Source organism: Wolffia australiana, chromosome 8 (assembly GCF_029677425.1).
Source record: "Wolffia australiana isolate 7733 chromosome 8, ASM2967742v1".
NCBI classification, from domain to species: Eukaryota; Viridiplantae; Streptophyta; class Magnoliopsida; order Alismatales; family Araceae; genus Wolffia; species Wolffia australiana.
In genome coordinates this window covers 10,149,479-10,170,585 of record NC_135842.1, presented here as the reverse complement: position 1 = coordinate 10,170,585, position 21,107 = coordinate 10,149,479, and the positions used below count along the sequence as shown (strand labels likewise).

The 21,107-nt window shown below is 41.0% G+C and overlaps 1 pseudogene; it reads left to right on the top strand.

Moving 5' to 3' along the window:
• The first annotated feature begins 1,446 nt into the window (after window positions 1–1,446).
• On the top strand, window positions 1,447–2,110 carry LOC144707119 (expansin-A1 pseudogene; annotated as a pseudogene).
• Window positions 2,111–21,107: the final 18,997 nt, after the last annotated feature.

The window sequence follows — 21,107 nt, the reverse complement described above, 5'->3', positions numbered from 1 at the left end:
TTGACTAAATCTACCTGCATTTCATAAAATCAATAATAAAAATTCCATAAAAAAATATATAAATCATAAACAACCTTTTCACTTCTATTATTATCCTCTACATCCTCCTAATATCTCTCTACACACAGAAGTTCTTACTTAGCATATAATAATTTGATGCTCACTTATTCTCTTCCTATCTATCTTATTAATATATAAATAAGTCTGTATCCCCTCTGTTTTCTCTTAGTATATATATATACCCATCTATATAACTCTTCTTCTTTCTTCTATCCTCTTATTACTAATTACTCTTATCAAGTACTTTATATTTCTTCGCCAGCCACCTAATATCTTAATTCTTTACTATTCTTAGTAGCTATAAAAGATATATCTATATAAATCTAACATTCCCTTTTCTATACTTATCTTGCTAAACTAATATCCACTCTAGTTATTAATTACTTATCTCTTCTCACTCTAATTAACTTTAGCTTATCATTATATCTTAATAAATGATAACTCAATTATTGAATTTAAACCTAAAGGCCAGTCCCTATGGAGACGACCTTACTCACGCTGTACATGAGTAAGTTTCTATACATTTTATAAATTTATTTGATTGAAGGCAAATTAATAGCAACGAAAATTAAAAAATAATTTCACAATTTGCCTCCGTCAGTGTCGCCACACTAATAGCCACAGGATCAGCTATACTTATTGAATAAGTAGAATCAGCTAGTGTTATTCTATCCGGATAATTTGATGTCTATCTCGACTATCCTCGAATAGGAATATTTAGAATACATGTTTAAAGACCAGTGATCATTGTATTATGATCTCATCGTAATTCACTAGGTCATTGCATGTATTCATGGACTTCATCATAAACATCACATAGAATAATAATGAACGTAAATATTTTATTCAATGGACTTAAATAAACATGGTAGTGTGATTGGCTTGATGGCCACATAATATCCATCACCCCACCCAATCAGCATCACTGAAAATGCTTAAATGGGAATGCGTGTTATAATACAAGGTGAGTTGAAAAGATAGAGATACTTGTAAAGAGGGAGATGTAGAGAGTTGAAAGGAGAGAGAGTTGTAAAGAGAGAGATGTAGAGAATTGAAAAAAGAGATAGATGTAGAGAGCTTTAAATAGAGTGAGAGAGATGTAGAGAGATGTAAAGAGAGTGAGAGAAATGTAAAGAGTTGTAAAGAGAGTGAGAGAGGTGTAGAGAGCTGCAAAGAGAGTGTGAGAGATGTAGAGAGCTGTAAAGAGAGTGAGAGAGATGTAGAGAGCTGTAAAGAGAGTGAGAGATATGTAGAGAGCTTCAAAGAGAGTGAGAGATATGTAGAGAGCTGCAAAGAGAGAGAAATATGTAGAGACTAGTAAAGAGAGAGATGTAGAGATCTGTAAAGAGAGCGAGAGAGATGTAGAGAGCTGTAAAGAGAGTGAGAGAGATGTAAAGACTTGTAAACAGATAGATGTAGAGAGCTGTAAAGAGAGTGAGAGAGATGTAGAGACTTGTAAAGAGAGGGTGAGAGTTGTAGAGAAAGAGAGAGACGAATGAAGGTAACTGAACAGAAATTGGATAATGATGCAGGTGGGGCATGTGGATATGGAAACCTACACAGCCAGGGCTACGGGATGAACACGGCAGCACTAAGAATGGTGCTGTTCAACAACAGGCTGAGCTGCGGGTCCTGCTACACAATCAAGTGCACCGGCGATCCCAAATTGTGCTTACCCGGCGCCATCACCGTCATGGCCACCAACTTCTGCCCACCCAACTTTTCCATCCCCTGTGACAATGACGGCTTGTGCAACCCTCCGCACGAGCACTTTGGCTTAGCCCAGCCCGCCTTCCTCAAAATCACCCAGTACCGTGTTGGCATCGTCCCTATCCCCTACCAACGCGTCCCTTGTGTTAAGTCCCACGGCATCCACTTCACCATCAACGGCCACAGCTTCTTCAATCTCCTTCTCATCACCAATGTCGGTGGGGCTGGCGACGTCATTGACCTGGCCTTGAAGACTCCCACCTCCGGCTGGCAATACCTCTCTCACAATTGGGGACAGAACTGGCAAAGCAACGCCGACCTCGGTAGCAAAATCTGTTAAAGAACATGATGCTCTCAATACCAAATCTAGCCAAGTCAATACACAAAATGATGATATGGATAAGGACCAGCATCGAGCAGCCAACACATCCTCTCGAGATCCAAAAGCATCAAAGATTTTGCGTCTTCCCAAAGCTCAGTCAACTAAATCAGGGTTAGTTAACCCTGATTAAGGTTCTGAACCGTTGTCCCTTTAGGTCTATAAATAAGACCCTTCGTGTATCAATTTACACACACTTGAATATTCTTAAGTTTCTTCTTTGTTCATCTGATTCTCCTTCTCCTTCTCTTTGTGGCTCATCGACCACTTCTTCTCCCCAGCTACTTCTTTTATTTCTCAACATGGTATCAGAGCCAAAGCCTGAAAGCATGGCCGAAGAATTTCTTCAATGTGAAGAATCGTTTGAAGCATCGTCTCAAGATGCATCTCCAATGGCTTGGAAAAGAACTCTCAGAGCAAAAGCTCTAGTAAGGATTCCAGCCACCATGGTCCCTTCGATCAAGCTCACCAAAGAAAACTATGTCATCTGGAAAACTCAGGTAATATGAAACCTTAAATCTCATCGGTTGATGTCCCACATCACCGAAGAACTTCCAATAGAGGCGAATGATCCTGAAAGTGAATGGTGGTATTATGCTCAACATGTTCTTGCATTTCTACTTTCATCTATGACTGAATCTGTCATAGGTTGTGTCACACAATCTCAAACAGCCAAGGCTGCTTGGGACATTCTGGCAGAAGAGTTTGCCTCTTCCGCAAAAGCTAGAGTTCAGGAATTGCTTGGAAAACTCCATACTTAGGCTTAAGGAAATATGACATTGGAAGAATACGTCTCTCATTTTTATTCTCTCAACAGTGCACTCGCAGCATCAGGCAAACCTGTTGATCAACGTATGTTGGTACATGCCCTTCTCTGCGGCTTAGGACCTCAATATGCACTTGTTATTACCACAGTAAGAGCAGCAGTACCTCCTATGTCATTATAAACGGTACTCTCTCATCTCCGTGATCATGATGCAATGCTTATAAGCCATCAATCTGCAAAAAACCGTCTGAGTTTCCAGCTGTGGAAAATCAAGTTCAATCAGCGGCAACAAACATGAGCGTCATAGTCATGGGCGTGGCGGTTTTAACATGAACAATGGATGTGGATACTGAAAAACTGGACAGCAGCAAACAAGAAGGCCTCCACCAAGATGTCAGATATGCTCGTGAACCGGCATCGGGCCCTGGAATGTTATGATCGTTTCAATCGGATGTTCGTGCCACAAGACTCGCGCGTCAACCAAGTAGCATTTTCAGACACCCGAAGCATCTCCAGTCGCTCATCCTCGCAGTTTGACTCGCCGTCTTACCCATCGCCGCATGCTTACAGCACTACATCATCAACTATTTTCTTCTCACTGGTACCCCGACAACGGGGCAACTCATCATGCACCACAGATCCTAACCTTTTGGTTGACCCACAGGTTTACTCTAGCTAGGATAAGCTTTACATCGACGATGGTACAGGTTTGTCTATTCACTCGACAGGTCACACAAAATTTCAAACTTCTTCCCCGAATTTAACACTCAAAAATATTGTGCATGTTCCAACTATAAATCAAAATCTTCTATCAGTTTGAAAATTTATTGCAGATAATAATGTTTTCTTTGAGTTTCATCCTACTCACTGTCTTGTTAAGGATTGTTCCAACGGACAGGTACTCCTCAAGGGCAACATTGAGGAGGGCATGTATCGTCTCGATCAGCATACTCATCCAGAAGCATATCTCAGTGAACAAAGCTCCGCCGACACTTGGCATCATTGGCTTGATCATCCCTCTTTTCGGATTCTACAACAAAATTAAACGATTTAGTTTACCTTCTACTAATTTTCCCAAACGTTATGTTTGCACTGCATGCGCAGTCTGAAAAACTCACAAACTTCCCTTCTATTCTTCTCAAACTCAATCTCATAAACCTCTTCAGCTTATTCACTCTGACTTATGGGATCCTGCACCCGTTTGCTCCCATTTTAACTTTTTATATTATGTCATATTTATCGATGATTATAGCCGATTTACCTGGTTCTTTCCGTTAAAATCCAAAAGCGATGTGCACCCCATGTTCCTTCATTTTCAATCTCTTGTTGAACGATAGTTTTCATCCAAAATTTTTGCCTTCCAATCCGATTAGAGGCGGCAAATTTCAAGCTCTTCATGTGCATCTTCAACAATGTGGCATCCACCACCGCAGCTCCTGCCCTCACACTCCTCAATAGAACAAAACCGCTGAGAGGAAGCACATACAAATTATTGAAACAGCGTTGGCGTTTCTCCACCAAGCCTCTCTACCACAAAAATAATGGGATGAAGCTGCTGCAACTGTGACTTATTTGATAAACAACATGCCCTCACCTCTGTTGAGTCACAAGTCCCCCTTCGAGCATCTCTTCAAAGGTACGCCAAACTTTACATCTTTAAAAAAATTTGGTAGTCTTTGTTTTCCCAACTTACGTGCTTATGCAGTCAACAAGCTTTCATCACGATCCAATCGTTGCGTCTTCCTTCATATAGTGATCATTATCGTGGATATCGATTTCTTTCTCTTACTTCTGGTAGACTTTACATCTCTCGTGATGTCTTCTTTGATGAACGTTCCTTCCCATTTCGTCATATCCACTCCTCCACCACCGGTCAACGTCCTCCTGTTGACACCGCCGGTATACTCGGTCCGTCAACCCCACTCCTCACCCCTCTTCCCATCTCTCATCCTTCACCATCGTCTCCCTCATCTCCCCATTCTGCTGAACTTTCGTCGTATGTTTGTGATTCCTCTACGTCCATCTAAACTTCCTACCACCCTCCTTCTCTCTCTACTACGGCCCCTAACTATGTGCCATCATCGACCTCTCCCTCTTCTATTTCAACCATGTCCGACTGTCCTCTTCACTCCCTCTGTGATCTCTACGCTCGAATCGTTCCTCTCCCTCCCACCCCCATCTCTCCTCCTTATTTTCATGCCTCATCCGTTCCTGCTGAACACCCTTCATTTCATGAAGCTGCTCTCTATCTTCCTTGGATACAAGCGTTGCTTGTGGAACATCAAGCGCTTCTCCGTAACGGTACATCGGTTCTGGTCCCTCCAGCCTCTTCTACTCGCGTGTTGGGCTGCAAGTGGGTTTACCGCCTCAAGCTCAATCTTGATGGCTCTCCTCAACGTTATAAAGCTCGCTTGGTCGCTCAAGGCTACCGTCAAGTTCCAGGTATTGACTTCTCTGATAGCTCCGTTCGTCTGCTTCTTGCCACTGTCGTCTTGCATGGCTGGCACATTCATCAACTTGACATCTCCGATGCATTTCTCCATAGAGATCTAAATGAAACTGTATATATGCGTCAACCTCCAGGTTTTACTCATCCTCACTTTCCATCTCATGTTTGTTTTCTTTGAAAATCTTTATATGCACTAAAGCAAGCCCCTCGTGCCTGGTTTCTTAAATTATCGACTTATCTTCTTCAACTCGGTTTCACTGGCTCTCGTACTGACTCATCTCTTTTCTTTAAAATCACCACTACTTCTCATCTCTACCTCCTTATTTACGTCCTTGATTTTTTGGTGATTGGCTCGGATTGCTTGGGGGTAACGACTCTTCTTAGTTCACTTCATAAAGTTTTTGCTATTTGCAATCTTGGACCAGCTCGACATTTTCTAGGTATTCTGCTTCGTCCTCATCCTCAAGGTTTGGTTCTCTCATAGTCTCACTATCTCTCTAGCATTCTTTATCGTGCTCACATGACTAACTGCAAACCAACTGTCATTCCTGCTCAGCTTTCCTCGTCGGATTTGTCCTCCAATGACTCTGATCCCACTCTCTATCAAAAAATTGTGGGATCACTTCAATATCTCACCATCACCCATCCCCACATTTGTTATGCCATAAACAGAGCATGTCAACACATGCATGATCCACGGCCTGGTCACTAGAAAGCCGTAAAACATCTACTTCGCTACCTTAACGACACTATAAATATCTGACTTATGTACTATAAACATTCTAACTCCTCCTTGAGGATTTTTAGTGATGCATATTGGGCCAGGGATTCTACGGACAGGCGGTCCACTAGCGGCTACCTCATTTACCTTGGTCCAAACTTAATCTCCCTGAACTCAAAAAATCAAACTATTGTTTCCCGCTCAAGTACTGAACGGAATATAAGTCAATGGCCAATGCTACATCTGAATTTCTTTGGATTAAGTCTATTATGCAGGAACTGCAGATTCAAATGATCCAAACACCGATCCTCTAGACAACTTGGGTGCTTCCTACCTTGCACAGATTTCAGTTTTCCATGCATGTATGAAACATGGGGAAATTGACTTCCACTTTGTCCGTGAACGGGGTTCCAACAACCAACTTCGAATCATGTTCACCTCCAGCAGCAACCAATAGGCAAATATTTTAACAAAAATTCTGCCCAAACAACCATTTCTTCGACATTGTCACAAGCTCAATCTCATTCTGTTGATGAGCTTGCCGGGCATTTAAAGCACATGATGTTGTCAATACCAAATCTAGCCAACAAGTCAATGTACAAAATGATGATATGGATAAGGACCAGCATCGAGCAGCCAACACGTCCTCTTGAGATCCAAAAGTATCGAAGATTTTGCGTCTTCCCAAAGCTTAGTCAACTAAACCAGGGTTTTTTTTCATTTATTGGCAAAAAACACTGTGCCAGGTACGGCCAACCCTGCGGTTATGCCCGTAGACCGATCCAGCCGTGCCCTGGACGCCACCTAGGGGGATTTTATTTTTAAAGTGAAGTGTTCATCAATGTTTATAGGCGTGGAGTGAGTGTAAATATCCCAATTACACTCGGATTTCACTTGTCCACGCCCATGTGCAGGAAAGGAAACGATACATAGGTGATATCATGCAGGTGCTCGGAGAAGTGCTCGCGTTGACGCCTCACACAAGCCCCCCGCATGATGATAGTGGAGAGATAGTGGAGTGGTCCCCACCTTTAACAAGTCCATCGATGAAGTGTGTGGCGAGGACCTCATCCGAGGTGGGCGCAGTCCACCCCGCTGTCGTGATCGTCGGATCAGGCATGAGCGCCCCCACCTCAAGTGTTCCACGTGATCCGCCACTCCCGCGTGGCCTCCTTCAAAAGTGTGTGGCACGTGCAGAGTTTCAGAAAGCCGAGACGTTCGACGCGATAGCGTCCCCTAGCGGTTTGAGGTAGCGCCTGCCAAGAGACGAGAAGGGAGGAAGGGAGTCGTGTGTGTACCACATGTTCTGAACCATTGTCCCTTTTGGTCTATAAATAAGACCCTTCGTGTATCAATATATACACGCTTGAATATTCTTAAGTTTCTTCTTTGTTCATCTGATTCTCCTTCTCCTTCTCTTCGTGGATCATGGAAAACTTCTTCTCCCCAGCTACTTCTTTTGTCTCTCAACAAAAGCCTCTCCTTCAAGGTCACCACCAGCGATGGAAGGACAGTCATCAGCTATGATGTGGCCCCACGTGGCTGGTCCTTTGGTCAAACCTTCGAGGGCAACCAGTTCTAGCCGGGCCGGGCACCTGCTGGCATACCCGTCAAACAATTATACTGATTTGTGTAATCCATGGAGTGGATGCCCTCTGTTGGCCTTGCTACCACTGGTTGGGCCTAAGTTGAAGGGGTGATCTTTAGTGGTAGAGGAAAAAGAAAGAAATGCTTTGTCAAATTGCCTCATTAGAAAATATTCTATCTATAGAATAAAGAGAAATCCTTCAACGCTAAATGCCCTTCTATCAACAATTCAAAGTATGTATAAGACAAGAAATTCATGGAAAACACGTCATTAGACATAGCATCACATAACAACCTTCAAAATCCAAATCGCTACACATGTATTTTACGTGTTTAATCTCACTATAATAATCATAAATCCATGTTATGAAGCCTTTAGATAATCTATTACACCCTTAGAATGAAGTTCAATTTGTTTGTATTTCACGGTATTTTAATAAAAACTTTTGACTCATTTCATGAATAAAATAATTTTTGAAGTCAGAAAATATTTTTTTAGAGTTATTTCAATATTTTTAGGGTTTTATTATTTTTGGAATTATACTCTGATTTATCTGGATTTTTGGTATTTTATAAAATTTTGATATGCCAAGTTGTAAATAAAATAATTTTATATGCCAACAAATATCATTTTGAATTCGTTTATATATTTTAGATGATCTTTTTTTCTTTCTCCGCTTCAAGAAGGGGATGGCACACTGTCAATCCACTATGCAGGTTAAAGGAGAGAGATTATGAGATGGCTCAGATTTCTTAAAATTGAAGCAATGATATCTAAATATCTAGATGGAGTTTCAGCGTAATATATTTAGGATAATTCCATCTTTCCCTCCTCTGTCCACCAATGATATTGTATCTATAGATAGAACTCCTTCATCCTTGTAAAAAGTCTCTCTTTGATTTTTTTTCCTAATTATGATTAGCGGAGTGATTTGCTTATTCGAAATCTCGTTTGGTTCCGTTCTTGTACTCCAAGAGTGAAGGATTAAAGAAGAGTGAGGTTTAGATGAAGATACGTGAAGAAAATCACTTTTTGGCTTGTTAGGCACATGAAGACAAGGTTAGTGTGATCTTCATCTTTTTCTATCTCACATCTTTGTCATTTTTCCTAGGTTTCATCATCCATAGCCTAGGTTTCCACTATCACACATGCTACCTCAACTTCTGCCACTCGTTGGCACATATCCACCTCCATCTTCGTCGCACCAGCGATGGTAAAATAGTCATCATTCATTCCCACTCGACCACTTGTAGGCTCATATCTGCCAACATCCCCATCACAATAAATGACAGTATTGCTTTCATTCGCTCTACTCAACTCCATACACTGCCATGAATCATCATTTGGCACTATCAAAGACCTGGCAAAGGTATTATTTGGAGTAAATTAGATTTTTTTCATAAAATAAAATTCTATGTAAACTAAAATTTTGAAAAACATTTCTAGTCCTTTCAGAATTATTCTAAATTAATTTTCATTAATTTTATTTCATCAATTTAGTTTAATTTGCTATAAAAGATATTTTAAAAAATAAAATATAGAAATTAAAATTAAGATACACTTATAAGTAAAATAAAAACTTATGAGGATTCACTTACTCACCCAATGCTCGTAAGGAAACTTATAGAAATTGTTGCATAAATCAAATGCCTTAAATGATATTTTTAACCCTAATTCTGGTTCATCACTCACAACGAGAGAAGAGTGAAGAAGTAATGGTGCAAAGAATAGTTTTGCAAAGTCCAATCTACTCTATGTTTCAATGTACTTTTAATCTTCATAAAAAATTTCACATAACCTTATACCATAAGTACATTCTATAACATCTAATGAACCTCATATGAATGTCCCTCTTGGTCTATATACCAGCATGATTAATGACTCTCTTAGCCCAATAATTTCTTTTTGGCCAACAGATAACTAAGATATATCGAATATATCAAGTAATTAATTGTATATTGATTATCAAAATTTACAGGTATAGTACTCACATGTAAGCTATCAAGTTTATAATTCATCACATTTGTTACAATCCAACAATGCCTCACATCCTAATCGACCCTTTACCCTAATGGTCATAATAGTTGAGATTGATGCAACTAGAAATCATTTAAAATTTTAATTTCTTATATTACTGATGCAGATATACATAGCGCGCAAGGCAATCACAGATTCCATTTCTCATTTAGCATTCAATGATACAGTCTGTTCGTTATAACACACTTGATGCTTACTATAAAGTCCATGAGTACATGAAATGAGTAAGTAAATTGTGGTCAAATCATAATATACAGATCACCAGTATTTAAGCAAATATTCTAAATATTTGTATTCAAACAATACTGATGAAGGACATCAACAATCTAAGGATGTAATGACCCTATCTACTCTTACTAATATGATGAATATCTGACAACACATATTTTTATAAGATTAATCTGACCGTATTTACATGTTTATTTGCATTAAATCAATTATATATTTGTGTTATCAAGCTTAAACTGATTTCAGTTATTTTTAGAATATATTTTGAATTTTATGAATTTTTTAATACTTTTAATGATTTTTCTAACATCAAATTCTAAAAGTGCATAATATTTTGAGACAGAATATAATTCTCCTGAATTATCAACATTAAATTCCTAAACATATGATTTCTGTAAGTTGGAATAATATTTATTTATATTTTTTGGGCTTTTCTTTGATTTCATATAAATGTTCAGATTTTTATGGGCCTTTTATTTCTGCCATGCCACGTGTTGCCATTCGATTCATCAAACGGCGACCAACCAGCGTTTATTGTTAATGCTTGGTGACAACAAATCATCAACCTCGTCAATGATTGGCATCAGCGAATCATTAATCACAAAATGTTATGTCATCATGATTAGGAATTCCATAATGGCTTTTAATTGCACGGCCGAGGTGGCCTAAGAGAGGAAGCTGATGGGGTGCACATTGATGCATGGCACATCACACGTTCTCTTACTTTTTAAATATTGTTACAATAAATATACTGTTAATCCTACTTTTTTTCTTTTTCAAGAAGCAACATGCAGCGCAATGAGAGCCATCGATCAAGTATGACACAGGGCAATCCAAGACAATGATTGAATTTAATATGAAAATAAGGAAAACCACTAATATAATGACATGATGGCACTGACGAGGAAAAGCAGAGAGAAATATTTTGATTAAAACAATGGCTAGGAATCGTCCAACTTCTAGGCTTGATATTGACGATATAGAACTCTGATTGAGCTGAAATTTTGGTAGCTTTGTCTTTATCTCCTTTATTTACTCATATGATTGGATCTATAAATAGAGCTCCCTATCTTTGTAAAAACATCTTTAAGCTCACTTTCTCTTGGAGAGGCCGATCAAAAGAAAGTGACGTTTTGAAGGTCTTGGTGTCTTTAGTACTTGCATGTCAACAGAGAAGGGGGGGTGGGGTGATCTACACCAGGAAGACGCCTTGCACCTGGCAGAACATAAGGATCTAAGGTTAGCCTCTTGCCTTACAATGATTATTTTTCAACACATTTAGGAAGTTACTCTATCACTCCCATCCATTATCAATATCCATCTTCATCCATCATCATCCCTATCTATCATCACCTACAGCCTCCTCACATACCACCATCACCGTCACGATCATGTCACGTGTCCCTCCATTAAAGAAAACATAAATAAAATCTTCCACATTTCACTCCTCATTATCCTTCTAGTTCACTACCTTCATTATCATGTTTCATCCCATTGCTTCTACCCTGTCTCGCCTTCACACCCTCTTATATTTAATTAAATCCTAAATTAGCTACTTCTTATCATTAATTCTAACCTCGACTCACCGGCACCGTTATGTCTTCCTTGCCTAAGCTCTAGGCCTAGTCACTTGATAACGATCCATTACTAGTACGATACTCGCCCTGATTTCTTAAATTACTGCTGCCTCTAACATGATCACTATCTTTGTCATGACACTATTTGTTAAGCTACATGTAGTCCTTCTCACCTTCTACAATTCAACCGTCGAAAGAGTTATTTCCTTAAGATCCATTCCAATGGAGATGAATCTTAATCACCACTAACTGATCCAATTACTTCATGAGTAAAGGTTTATAAATATTATTGATTAAACTCAAATTCACAAGGATGTAATTTTATCCTAAGTTTTAGTCTATCAATTGGTGCCTTTGCTGGGGAATGGTTGCTGCTAGGGATTTGACTCTCTCGTTTGGTCATTATCTTTTATTTAACTAACCTCTTTGTGTATTAAATTATTACATTAATTTTCTCGTAGATTTGAAAAGAACATATATATTAATATTTTCTCGTTGTGTTATTTATTCTTGAGATTTCGGAATTTTGATAAATTCCACAACAAATGACTGATAGAAGCACCAATATACATCATGACTTAGGAAATGAAGTGGAACGGTGGAGCCTCTAAAGATAGAGATACTAGCGATGATGTTGAGGATTATATGATAAATGATGATGTAGGATATTTGAATGATTCAATCTCTTCCTACTTTTCATGGTGTATCCCAAGAGGAACCTTAAAACCATTTAGAATAATTCACTCTCATTCGTCAAACTTTTCATTTCTGTAATGGCAGTAACGATGCAATCAAAATGAGATTATTTCCATTCCGTCTTTGTGATAAAGCTCTTAGCAAGTTCACTTATTTATCTGTTAGTTTAAATAGTTGGAAGAAATGGAGTTTTATTTCTTGAAATCCAGTGACCTGACGGGTCCTTGGGAAAAGTATGGGAGAAATTAAGGGAATTCAAATGAAAATGTCCACATCATGACATAGAAGAATGGGAGATCTTCCAAACATTTTATACAGGCTTAAGAGATCAAGATCAGAAGATGATCTTTGCGGCTAGTGGAGATATCTTTGGGCATAAATATCTAGATGAAGCCATCAAGATTCTAGAACCCTTTCAGAGAACGATGCCTATTATGTCTCTGTCAATTGACATGGATGAAAACAAATGCAAGAAGAGGTAAAATAATCAAGGCAAGTCCAGTAAAACCAGATTTATGGATTGATCAATTAGTTAAAGCAGTTTCTTATTTAACTAATCGATTAGATAGGATGAGCATGAGATGACATGCATTTTTAGTACATTATATGATCATATTTACATGTCTATTTGTATTAAGTTACTTATATTTGCGTGTTATCAAGCTTAAAATGATTCAATCAATTTTTAAAATGATGTTCTGAATTTTCTATATGCTTTGCGCATTTTTGGGGAATTTTATGACAATAGATTCTAAAATAATATAATTTTTTGAGATAGAATATGATTTCTATGGAATTATTTGACGTTAAATTTGGAAAGACGTGATTTTTCTAAGTCAAAATTTATATTTATATGTATTTTTGGGCTTTTATTTTATTTTATATGAATTTTAGAAGATATATAAAGTCATTATCTCGCGCCACCATGTGTCGTTGTTTGATTCGTCGAACGGTGACGAAATTATAACTAAATATAATGATGGTGATAACCAATGATTAACTCAGTTAATGATTGGAGTCAGCCAATCATTTGGAAAGCATTGTGGCATCTTGAAAAGCAATGTCATAATGGCATTTAAGGCTTACGAATATTTTTCTAGTTTTTTTTACGCAAGCGATGTGGACCAGTCACAAAAAAGGGACACTTTTTCACACTAAATGTGTGCACGTGGGTCGAGGAAGAAAGAGTCAGAACATGCTTTTTTTCTTTTACTTGAAATAGAAAAATGTGAGCTGGGAGAATGAGAATTGACTATTTAAAATAATATAAATGATATTACACTGTTTTGTTTTCTTAATTACAGATACACGTGCCCATCTTGAATGACGCGAGAACAGAAGAAGAGAAGACACAGAATTTCAATGATTTGACAGTTAAACTGAAACGGAAAATGAGGAAACGTTAGCGAGCTAATGAGGAGAGAGAAAGAAATCAAGGGCTAGGATTGGCCAACTTCAAACAGAGATATCTAATGGTCTATAGCTCCGATTGAGCCGAAATTTTCAGCACTGCTTTGTCTTCCCCTACTCTTTTCAGTCATACACTTTGACCTATAAATAGAGGTCTAGATCACTGTGAAATTCATCTTGAACTTTCTTCCTTCTTTTGTGGGCTGATTGAAAGATAGTGAGTTTTGAGATCCATCAAGTGTGTTCCTAGTGTCCTAGGTGTGTGGGGAGAACCATTGGAGACGAGAAATGATGTAATACGACTACACCGGGATCAACGGTTCATATTACAACACGATACAATGGATTGATTGTTTACGAGTATTTAGATGAGAATGGTAATCAAGAGGAACTTAGATGAGCAATATAAGACATCTCTTAACTTGGGTGAACAATCGACTAATTCCTCTAAGGGAGGGGATAATCAAGACTGACTCCCAATGACCCTCTAGACCAACTATGATGATTATGATGTAAGGGGCTTTTGATGGCCCAAGGTTGTCCCAATTCCAAGTTCAACGAGTAGTCTTCTGCCTCAAGAAATCCCTATCTCACGACAACTGGCTATCCTATTCAGTCTAGACAAAGGACCTGATAGGGGAAGACTGCACTGCATTAAGCAATCAACTGGTATGTGATAGGGGAAGACGAGAGAATACCTTGAATGAAGCTAGTCCCTTGGCAGGATGTCAGAGAAGGCAGAGCTCGGCGGTGTCGACGGGGTCCGAGGTGCCAGCCACGGGCACACGGTGGCAAGCGGGTGGGAGATCCGAGGGTGCGCGTTAGCGCGTGGAAGCGAGGGTTGTGGGTGCGGGAGGCGGCAAGGTGCGCACGGTCTTGCGTAGAGGAGGGGCTACGGGCGCTGATCAGGGTGCGGGCACCACTGAGTTCGGCAGCGCACGGGGCGCTGGGCGTGGGCGGCAGCGCACGGGGTTGGTGTCGTGTGCGGGCACCGATGCAAGAGGCAGCACGTGGGGCGCCGAATGCAGGCAACTGTGCGCGGGCGCGGACGGTAGCGCGCAGGCACTAGCGCGGGCACGGACGGCAGCGCGCAGGCACTGGCGCGGGCACGGATGGCAGCGCGCAGGCACTGGCGCGGGCGCGGATGGCAGCACGGATGTCGGCATCAGCGCGCGTGCGCAGGTGCTTGCGCGTGTAGTAGCACGCGGGTTGCAGGCCGCAGGTGTCGGATGTGCGGGTTGCCTGGCGAGCGAGCACATGGCATGGAGTGGGTAGGAGGTGCAGGTGATCCATAGGACAGTCTTGCGGAGGCTGGAGATCACCAAATTCTCCAAGAAGAGAACCTTCCTCGTTTCTTAAAAGTTCTTCGGGAAGAAAGCAAGGCGGCTCCCAGAACGGGGTTGCTTTAGACGGATGGGCATCGGCGGTGCGTCCTCGGAGTGGTCTCGACGAGGGAGGCAAAGGCGACAACGATCCAAGAAACTATGATTCTTGAAGATTCAAGAAATCTACCAGGCCAGGAGCAGGCGTCCCGGCGGCGTCGGAGCGACTTTGGCGTGATCTCGACGAAGGCGTTGACGGCGGCGGCTCACGGAATTATCTCGACGTGAGGTGGGGCGATGCAACCACGATCCCTCTCCTCTCTAACTCCTATCTAATCCTCTCAAAGCACTAAGGTGGAAAAAGAAATCACAACTTTCAATTCATCAAAAGCCTTTTTTCACTTGGGCCATGCTATCCCCTTATATAGGGAGGATAGGTGCCTAGTGATGTCTCTAGAGGAGGAACCGTCGCGAGACATGGTCCATCCTCTAGGCAGCGGTTACAACTCAGAATTGAAAATAAGATGGACAAGGCCCAAACACACTGGCCCGGTCCGTGAGTTCAATAAACGAAAATATAACCAAGAAAATAAAACGCAAGATGAAATAGCCACTTACGCGTGATACTTGAACGCGAGGTGGCGAGCGTCGACACAAGCAGCGCGGTGTGGTTGAACTCGTCCCGTCCTGGCGTTGTCACGATGGTCCCCCATCAAGAAGCTTATCGGCAATTGCAAATTGCAGTGATCCTAGAGGAACGTAAGGATTTAAGGTAAGTGTCTTCTCCTCACGTTTCTTTTTTCCGACATTATAGTTTACTTAGTTAGGGTTTACTATCATATCACCTCTTTACATTCCCTTTATCTCGTCTATATCTTTTCCATCATACCATTCCTACATTCAATCACTATTGTATCCTTCGCACTCTCTATCTCATCCGCATATCGTTACGCATAATTCAATGTTCACCTCTTCTTTTCTTGACAATTTAAGTGAATTATACTTGAGATTTACTTGAGATTACTATCTCTCCTACTCTACTCTAGAATTTATCTTTTCTCATATCGTTAATCACTATAGTAAGAATTAAATCCTTAAACATCGTTCCCTGAGGAGACAATCTGTACTCATCAATAACTAAATTTTCTTAAGTACGGTTAAATATATTTTATTGAATAATCTCAATTACCAATGATGAATTAAAACCCCTAAATTTGATATTATCAGCCTGCATGATACATCTCTACCATCTGAACTAGATGTGTCATTGTGCCATCATTACTCTAGTGTCAATTATGTTGAGGCCGATTGCCCTTTGCATGAACAAGTTATGGCTATACAGATGTGGGTCAAAGTTCTTGGAATCATAGAGAGAGCACATATCATCGGCCTAACATGCAAAGGATGTCTCTTAGGCAGCAAGAACAAAGGAATTTCTACCCGGGGGGTTCACAAAACTCTTTTCAGCACGAATCTAGCCCATAGTTTGATGATTTGTATATGAATGTGGAGTAAAAACAAGAAAATATGGAACAAATACAAGCTCAAATGTTGGAGACGATGCAAGAGTTTAAGAAGGAGATGGAGCGGTTGAGAGAAGAGCAAGAGGTGAGGATGGACTATAAACAAAAGGTAAATTGGACAGAAATGGTTCCCACAACCATGAACAAGGTCAAATCCCAACTCAGCCTGAAATTAAAATCCTAGAAATTTAGATTCCATTTATAGTCATGTCTCTAGCAAAATCATCCTGAAACCATGCATGTGATTCCTAAGTTGAGAAATGGAAAAGTTATTTCCGATATTTCTGAAAATGTGGAGGAATTAGAAGAATCTCAAGAGGATATAGAAGAGAATATGAAAGAAATTGGTCCTAAAGACTTTCCGCCGACCATTCCATTTCCCGATGCCTTGAAATTTTCTAAGGCTAAAGCAATTGCTAATGATGAGCATCTTCTTGAAATTTTTAATTTACGTTGAAGCTTCATTTGACTAAAGCAATTCATTATATTCCCTCTATGTGATTTTTTTGAAAATTTTGTGTACAGCTAGTAGGAATCAGATAAGAATCCAGTTATCTTGAAATGTGAGTTCTATTCTACAAAACTATCCTGAAACACGTACGGATCCCGGATCTCCTTTGATGGAATGCAAGATAGAGGGAATGGTTTTCTCCAAATATCTTCTTGATTCAGGAGCAAGAGTTAAGATTTTTTCTAAGGCCTTATATGATACATTTCAATTTGGAGATTTGGAACCAATCTATTTAGAACTTCAATTAGTGGATGGATCTATTAGGCAATCCTATGGATTGTTGGAAGATGTAGTAATAAGGATTAAACATTGTCATTTTCTGGTAGACATTTTAGTGGCAGATATGAAGTCACTAAGGATCTTGGGAATGCCCCTATCATCTTATGCCAACCTTTCTCAGCCTCAGCTAGGGAAAACATGGATTGGAAAAAGGGCACAGTTGAATTGAAATTTGGAGAAAAGAAAGTAGAAATCAATATGTGTTGGTTAATGAAATATCTGGAAAAATCTTGCAAGGATATTTGCTTAGTTGATTCTAATGATGGCATTGATTATGATGTTATGTGTTCCACATCTCATGATTTTCAAGATGGTTTCACATTCAAGCATAATTTTTGTTCTATTGATTCAAAGGTTGATTTCAAACCATTGCCATCCATATTGAAATTTGAATTACTAGGAGAGGACAATGATTTTCCTGTTACCATATCATCATCGTTGTCATTGCATCAGGAAACTTAATATCTAACCATCTTAAAAATTATAAATCTAAAATTGGTTGGTGCATTTCTCATATCATGGAAATTAGTGCATCTACATATCTTCAGATAATCTTTACCATTAAGAATGCTAAGCCTATTAGAGAGCATCAGAGGAAATTAAATCCTATCATGCAAGAGGTAACTAGAAAATAAATATTGAAATGGTTGGAAGCTGGATTTATTTATTCAAGTTATGATAGTCCTTGGGTTAGTCCAGTACATGTAGTTCCTAAGAAATCTGGAATAACCGTGACCAAGAACGAGCGAAGGGAAGAGATCCAAACTAGATTACCAACTAGTTAGAGAATATGTATTGATTATGGGACACTAAATGTGATGATGAAGAAAGATCACTATCCCTTGCCCTTTCTTGATCAAATTATCTGGTTAAAACTATTTATGTTTTCTAGGTATAAGCAAATAGAAATTCACGCTGAAGACCAGGAGAAGGCCACTTTAAAATGCCATTTTGGAGCATTTGTGTTTAGGAGAATGCAGTTTTAAATATGTAACGCTCCCGCCACGTTCTAGTGATTCATGACTACTTTTTTTTCAGGTCAAGCAAGATATTGCATAGATATTTTTTGGACAATTTCTCTGTTTTTTGTCAAGATTGTGATGCATGCTTGGCTAACTTAGAGAAGGCCCTTGATGGAGGACCATCCAAGCGAACCAGCACCAAGCCGCAAGCAACCGCACCGCGCAACCCAAGCCAACGCAAAGGATCCACAATTCAAATACACGGTGTGAGGTCTGTTTTCTTTGTTTTATCATGAACTGATGAAATGCCGCTGCCACGCATTTACTTCATGTCTGTTTTCATTTTATTTCCAGGACTACCCACATGTATTCGGGGGTTCCGCGCACGTTTTTTCCTCTTTGTTATTTTGAGGACCGGTACCGGCCCTAGGGTGGCGCCGTTACTTTAAACGTCACCCTAACAGGCTGGATTAGGGTACCCCCTTCCCCACCCTATAAGAGGGAAGAGGCGCCCAACATTTTTTTCAGGGAATTTTGAAGAAAGACAGTTTTCTTGGAGAAGTTCCCCACCCCTTGCCCTCCCGATCTTTCATTTCCTCCATATCTCTCTCTCTTTCCAGGATCATTGGAGCTCAGGATTCAGCAACCGTCGACCTCCCCACGCTCTCAAGATCGAAGGAATTCTCCTGTTTCTGCCTCCAATCTCCTGATTTTCAAAGAGGACAGGGACTCCTTCGTCAAGCAGGGTCGCCGACTTCCCAAGCTATCTGGAACTAGAGACAAGTGCTTCTAGCGGCCAACCTCTAGGGAGCGGCGAACTCATCCATCCACCAAACCTGGCCACCGTTGAGCACCCATTGATGCCTCTTTAACGCCTAGAGCTCTTGCAAGGATTCTATCCGCCCTATACATCCTGCTTCGGCTTCCCGTGCCTGATTTGGTTCAACCAGCGCCGTTTGTCGTGGGAAGAAGAGGGATTCAGTCCATTGCCGCCCTGATCGCCTCTCGTTGTCAGGACGCTTCCTTTAACTTCTCTAGCCATTGTCACACGACATTGTAACGTCGGTAGAGGGATCACACGACATTGTCAACGTCCGGTGAATACCTATCCAGCCCACCCCAGACTGCCGACGCGGCCCTTGGGTGGAAGAGTTGACCGTTAGCTACAAGGTTCAATTTAGTCGGCACGTGCCGCCGGTCTTCACTCGGGAAGCCATTGCCGATCCGTCTGCCCGGCAACTCGACGTGGGACGACCCTGCTCGCCAGGACCAGGCTAAGTGACACCGGCCTCCGACCAACCCGCCAAGAAGTCGTTGTCGCTCTTGCCACCATGACTATTGTGGAACGACAGTGATCACCCAATCCAAAAACCAGCCGACACCAGCCGCTGATCACCTAATATAAAACCAGCCGACACCAACAGCTGATCACTCATCCAGGAGCCTACACAGACTCAACCGTCCCCCCTCTCACCGTGGGGCGACGGAGCTCACCATCGACACAGCGCTTGGGTGACCAATTACTGTCGACACCGTCAATGCGCCTCTTCCCTTCTACTGTTGAGTTGACTCTCCGCAGACGTGGACTTGCCTTGCACCGCGGCCTCAGGGATCTTGATCCACAGGTCAGCCCACAAACCCCCTTTATGAGGTGTTGTTATCTTTCTCCTCGTGCCGATCACGTGTGATCCGTTCCCCCATTTTCCCTTGCCGCTTGCCACCCCTCTCATTGGCTAGCCTGTTTGGGTAGTTGCTAGTGACTATTTGGGACGGGGTTATTCACTGTGAGGGATTAGATTTCTTTATCTAACTCTGGAGGTCTCGAGGCGAATCACCGGACCATTAGGAAGCTTGGCCCTCTCTAGTCCCACCCCGACGAGTTTGCAGTGTTTCTCTGCAGGTTAGTGACAGAACTGGGTTTCTCATTGTTTATTTGCGAGTGCATTTCCATTATTGTCATTGTTTTCATAGTAATTTTGACAACCCCCGTGTGTGCAACACGCGCCGATCAATCCCGGTCGATGGCGTGTTGCACCAGTCCTGTTGATATGCGTGGAGAAAAAGCTAGTGTTGAGTTGGGAAAAGTTCCACTTCATGGTTCAAGAGGGAATAGTTTTGGGACATCTAGTCAACAGATGTGGGCTCAAAATGGACAAGGCCAAAGTGGAAGTCATTCAAAACCTTCCCCCTCCCACCTGCACGAGGGAACTTAGAGGATTACGTGGCCACGTGGGCTTCTATAGACAATTCATTAAAGAATTTGCTAAAATTGTCTAAGCCGTTGACAAATTTATTTGTTAAGGATGAAACTTTTAAAATTAATGATGCAGGGAAGTAAACTTGCATGCAGATTAAGGAGGCTCTAGTGAGAGCACCAATTCTACAAAAACCGAACTTGAGTCTTCCCTTCGAGCTTATGTGTAATGCATCCGAGTTTTTGGCGGGCGTAGTTCTTGGTCAACGAATAAAAAAAAGCCAATGGCCATCTATTACGATAGCAAAACTTTAGTGGATTGATGGGAACCATCTAGCTCTGAAGACCAGTCTCAACCAGCTCGAGGAGCCAGGTCTCAGGGGCAAGACCCAGCCTTCAAGTATTCGGACTAGTCTACAGTCCCCCAAAGGTTGACACTATCTTCATCTGTGATGTACAACTTCTTTTGTTTTGAAGGCCTTGTATGTGGGCCTATGTGTTTGTATGTTTGTACTCGTTGAGTCAAAGGAAGAGAGGGTAACTACATTTTGTAGTAACTACATTTTTTCCCATTACAAGTATTGGGTATCCCTTCTAAAACCCTAAAGTTGTTGCCACCGCCACCATCTGCTGTCCCCACCATTGTCATCGCCACAACAGATGGGGGGGGGGGGCGGGGTGGTTTATACTCGTTG